Source organism: Cibotium barometz, chromosome 26, assembly GCF_041138505.1.
Source record: "Cibotium barometz isolate CiBa-2024 chromosome 26, ASM4113850v1, whole genome shotgun sequence".
In the NCBI taxonomy this organism is placed as follows: domain Eukaryota; kingdom Viridiplantae; phylum Streptophyta; class Polypodiopsida; order Cyatheales; family Cibotiaceae; genus Cibotium; species Cibotium barometz.
The window spans coordinates 42,677,339-42,683,221 of NC_141071.1; positions in this window are offsets into that span (position 1 = coordinate 42,677,339).

A 5,883-nucleotide genomic window follows, 5' to 3' on the forward strand; every position below is an offset into this window, starting at 1 on the left:
AGATTTGTTCATGGTAGCTTGGCCCTAGGACCAAGCTACATTCTCTTACAAGGGTTACTCTAGATTCTCTTGTGTTCCCTAGAGCCATTCTCTCAAGATTGCATCATAGAATGGGCCTAGGACAATTCTCTCAAGAGATTGACCCAAGGACAATTCTAAAATATCCCAGTGGGTTGACACAATGGGAGTGGAGAATGAGTCAGGACCATTCTTGCAAGTCTTAATATTTTAATATTTTATGAAAGTACATGTATACATTGGCCCAAGTACCATTCCAAAATATACCCTGTTGATACAAGGGAGTGGAGAATGTCCCTAGGGCCATTGTTTAGCACATTGTGTAGGTAGAATGAACCTAGGGCCATTCTAAAAGTATATTATTCTTTTGCAAGAATGGCCCAAGGGAGTGTGTGAAGGATGCACATCTTCCCTTTCCTATAATGGATACAAGTGAGTTAAGAGGTGCAATCTGGAGTATCGTCTGATGGCCTAAGATGTTGTTAAGGCCTTTTTGTAACTTTGTGAGATTTGGAGGGCCTATTGAAAGTAAGGATGAACAAACGGATCTTATGAAACTTCCAATTCTAGATGCAATTCCAATAACATCTTTAGAGAATGATCTATTTGGTATTCTTGGAAGAACAAAAAGGTCCTTTTATGGGATGAGAGCAAGACTCAGATGATGTACAAGGGGTTGATCTTGTATGTGTTTGTCAACTTTGAGAAACTTGGTGAGGATTGTGTGGGTGTGGCTATTGAAAGGGCAGATGAGAGTACATCAAGTAGAATTATACCCAATGTGGATAGCATCAACTTAGTCAAGTGGCCCATTAAATACACTACAATGCTAGACAACAACCCATTACAATGCTATGTAGCCATTGAGACCATGAAGGTTAATGGAGAACAGACTATAATGAGTTTCCAATGGTGGTTAATGATGCTCAAACATCAAAACAAATGGATCAACACTTTCATAAATAGAATTCCAAAAGAGAGAGCACCACCAACTTGCAGTTTTTATGTGTGAGTTGAATTAGTACAAAGGGTTTTCACTATTGATTGTTCTCAGAGTAAATGTTGTCAGTTTGCGGACCGTGACATGGTACTAAGCATACGCCAAGAGTTTTGGGGACAGTTTCAAGAAACCCATACAAACTATGTACATGATGTGCTCTCCATATCTTGGCTCAAGACTCAAAAACTCAGAAGATTAAATATGAATTTAAGATCAATGGGATGATTATCTGTTTTCAAGCATGGTATGAAGTGCATGAATTTAAGATCAATGGGATGATTATCTATTTTCAAGCATGGTATGAAGTGCATGGAATCCAAAAGACATCCTTCTATCACTACAGAGAAAATTTTGAGGATGGTGTGCATCAACATGTGCATGGAAACACAAGAATAATGAGAAGAAACCTAGAACATAGTGGTGTGGCTAGAGCACTAGTTCATACCTAACAAGAGTAGAACTATGATGGATGGTTTAAGGGAGACTCAGTTAAAGATACCAGAAACATATAAGCAAGTGGACATATTAGATGCGATCAACACAACAATTGATCACAATTGGGATATGACAAAAAGCTATTCAAATCTTCTTTTGGGAGAATTTAGAATAAAGAGTTCCCACACGTGGCCTTGACAAAGAGAAGTGAGTTCTCTAAGCGTAGCTTGTGTAGTTCACTCAAGGCTAGAATGAGAGCCAATCCAAGTCTACAAGAAAGAGCAAGGATCAGGGAGGAAAGGAACATTCACATGAATAAACAATAAAGTTGTAGAAGTATGTACTATGGATGGCGTGCATTTTCAGAAACACAACCAAATAAATATTTGTGCATCATCCATGACAAGATGGATCAAAAGAAGATAGCTATTCCTAGACTACAGACAATACCAAAGGATACAAATTTGGCATGGCAACTACAGGTGGCATTGATTGGTACGATCACCCATGGGCATTGGTGGGGGGTCATTATGGGCAGTTTTCACTAAATGGTTTATGATTGTCTGACCCCAATCTCACAGTTGGCTCCATTGCATTTTGATTACATAATTTAAAGAGGATGGATAAGAACCCTCTTAGTGATCAAGAAACAAATGGGCTTTTGAGAAGTAATGTTTCACTTCTTGGTGCTTTGAACTCAAGGGAAGATTTAGACTACCACAATATCAGTGATGGTAAAGTGCCTATTATTAAATAGGTTTCAAGTGATAATGCGCATGCCACTTCTACAACTAGGTATCCCACACCACCATAGGGTTGCACAATGGGAGTGGAGAATAGATCCAAGATCATTCTTGCAGGTCTTAATATTTTAATATTTTATGTAAAGATTGGCCCAAGTAACAATCTAAAATTTACCAACAGTTGATACAACGGAGTTGGAGAATGGTCCTAGGGCCATTCTCAAGCACATTGTGTAGGTAGAATGGCCCTACATTGTGTAGGTAGAACCTAGGGCCATTCTACCTACACAATGGCCTTAGGGCCATTCTAAAGTACATTGTGCTTGCAAGAATGGCCCAAGGGCCATTCTACCATGCAATTTTGAGAGAATGGCCCTGGGGAATATAAGAGAATCTAGAGTGACCCTTGGACTAAGCTACCACACACACAAGAGACTCTAGCTTGGCCCTAGGGACAAGATACCATGAACAAATCTACATCATCTTCGTTGGTAGCTTGGCCGTGGGACCAATCTACTAGCAAAGATGGTGTTGCTTTCTTGATGGTAGCTTGGCCCTTTGACAAATCTACCAACAAAGATAATGTAGATTTGTTCATGGTAGCTTGGCCCTAGGGCTAAGATAGATTCTCTTGCAATGGTCACTGTAGATTCTCTTATCTTCCCTAGGGCCATTCTCTCAAGATTGCATGATAGACTCACCCTAAGGACAATTCTAAAATTTACCACAATGCTTGCACAATGGGAGTGGAGAACAGAGCCAGGACCATTCTTGCAAGTCTTAATATTTTAATATTTTATGCAAGCATATGTAGAGATTGGCCCAAGGACCATTCTAAAATTTACGAACAGTTGATACAAGGAAGAGGAGAATGGCACTAGGGCCATTATCAAGCACGTTGTGTAGGTAGAATGTCCCTAGGGCCATTCTAAAGTACATCTGCTTGCAAGAATGGCCCAAGGGAAATTCTACCATGCAACCTACTAGAAGATGGTGTTTCTTTGTTGATGGTAGCTTGGCCCTGTGTGACTAATCTACCAACAAAGATGATGTAGATTTGTTTATGGCTGGTTGGCCCTAGGGCTAAGCTAGATTCTCTTGCAATGATCACTCTAGATTCTCTTGTTTTCCCTAGGACCATTCTCTTAGGATTACATGATAGAATGGCCCTAGGGCCATTCTCTCAAGAGATTTTCCTAAGCATAATTCTAAAATTTACCAGTGGGTTGACACAATGGGAGTGGAGAACGGAGCTAATACCATTCTTGCAACTCTTAATATTTTAAAATTTATGCAAGCACATGTAGAGATTGGGCCAAGAACCATTCTAAAATTTACCAATAGTTGATACAAGGGAGTGGCAGAATGGCCCTAGGCCATTCTCAAGCACATTGTGTAGGTAGAATGGTCCTAGGGCACAATGGGAGTGGGAGTGAAGCTAAGAGCATTCATAAGTCTTAATATTTTAATATTTTATGCAAGCATATGTACAGATTGGCCCAAGGACTATTCTAAAATGTACCAATAGTTGATACAAGGGAGTGGAAAATGGCCTTAGGGCCATTCTCAAGCATATTGTGTAGGTAGAATCGCCCTAGGGCCATTCTAAAGTACATTGTGCTTGCAAGAGTGGCCCAAGAGCCATTCTACCATGCACAATCTCTATATTTTATGCATGCACATGGAGAGATTGGCCCAAGGGCTTTCCTACAATTCACCATCATGGATGCTAGTATGGACATAGGTCCAATCTTTCAAGCACACTGTATTATGCATGCTTGTGTAGTGATTGGCCCTAGTTGGGACATCCTAAAATTCCCATCATGGATGGTAGAATGGACCCAATCGTTCAAGTCAGTTGTGTTGTGAATGGTAGAATGGCCCTAGGGCCATTCTAAAGTACATTGTGCATGGTAGAATGGTCCTATGTGTCACTCTAGATTCTCTTGTGTGTGGTATCTTGGTCTAAGGGTCACTCTAGATTCTCTTACGTTCCCTAGGGCCATTCTCTCAAGACATTGGCCCAAGTGACAATTCTAAAATTTACCAATGGGAACACAATTAGAGTGGAGAACGGAGCCAAGACCACTCCTGCAAGTCTTAATATTTTAATATTTTATGCCAGAACATTTAGAGATTGGCCCAAGGACCATTCTAAAATTTACCAATAGTTGACACAATGGAGTGGGAGAATGGCCCTAATGTCATTCTCAAGCACACTGTGTAGGTAGAATGGCCCTAAGGCCATTCTAAAGTACATTGTGCTTTCAAGAATAGCCTGAGCCATGCAAGATTGAGAGAATGGCCCTATGGAACACAAGAGAATCTAGAGTGACCCTTGGACTAATCTACCAAACACAAGAGAATCTGGCTTGGCCCTAGGGCCATTCTATCATGCAATCTTGAGAGTGGCCCTAGGGAACACAAGAGGGCCATTCTATCATGTAGGTATAATGGCCCTAGGGCCATTCTATCATGTAACCTTGAGAGAATGGCCATAGGGAACACAAGAGAATCTAGAGTGACCCTTGGGCCACAAGCTACCACATACAAGAGAATCTAGCTTGGCCCAAGGACCAATCTACTAGCAAAGATGGTGTTTCTTTGTAGAGAATTTCCCTAGGGCCATTCTAATATACACCAGCAGTTGGCACGAGAGGATAAACCACCCAGCTCAAAGAAAAGCAGCATGTGTACAAAGTTCTCGTTACATATTTATACTACATTTAATGCAGAGTTTTAGAGAGGTACAAAGATACCCTCGTGCTCTGAGCACGATTGATTTATAGAAATAATAACCTAATTAATCAGTTGGACAATAGTGTTAAGTGCGCCAGCTCTAGCGTTCCGATGAAATTCCGGCTCGGCGGTTGTCCAGTCTGGTGGTTGTCCGGTCCAACACCTGGCACATCCGGTGGGTTGGATTCCCAATCCGATGACTCAAACCCTCGGTCTTCCTTGATGTTGGTATCGTGGAGTTAATCACCCAGAGATAGGGACCATGTTATATGCTCCTTAGCATCCTCCTCAACCTGGGGACATTCCTGATTCCAGACTGCACATAGGCATACCATTTAGTCCTCCTTTGTAACCTTAGTGCCCATGCTCCTGAACCCAATGACAGGCACATATCATGACATTGACGTAGGAGTACAAATCCTCGTTTGTAATCCTCCTCCATATTGTACTTCCAATCAATCCTAACCTTGACACGCTTGGGCACATTCCTGATCCCTTGGGTCCGAAAGCTTTAGTCTTTGACTCTGCCCATCTCATGGGTTGGGATTGTTTGGGATGGGTGGAGCGGGGGAAAGGTTTGGAAGGGGGATGATGGTTCAGGGAATGCTACTGCAGAAAGGTGTCCATCCTCCTCCAGGCTTGGGGTTCGGGTAGGTTGGCTACAACAATGGCAACAGTTAGGATTTGCATGTAGTAACACCCTTGGCGGATTGTTTGCATGAGGTTGCCCTGTTTCCAGATTTCTACTTACTTTTGTAGCTCTGTGATCTCCGTTCGGGTAGAGGCGAGTTCGGTGCAGAGGGTCACATTATCGGCCTCTTTGATTGCTGGCAATGGCCAACTGGATATCTTTGTGTGTCTCATTGGGCTCCGTTGAGTTATGGGCCTCTTCCTTGTGACCTTGGTTTTAAGCTCGTCGATGTGAGCTTGAATGTTCCCCATGTCCTC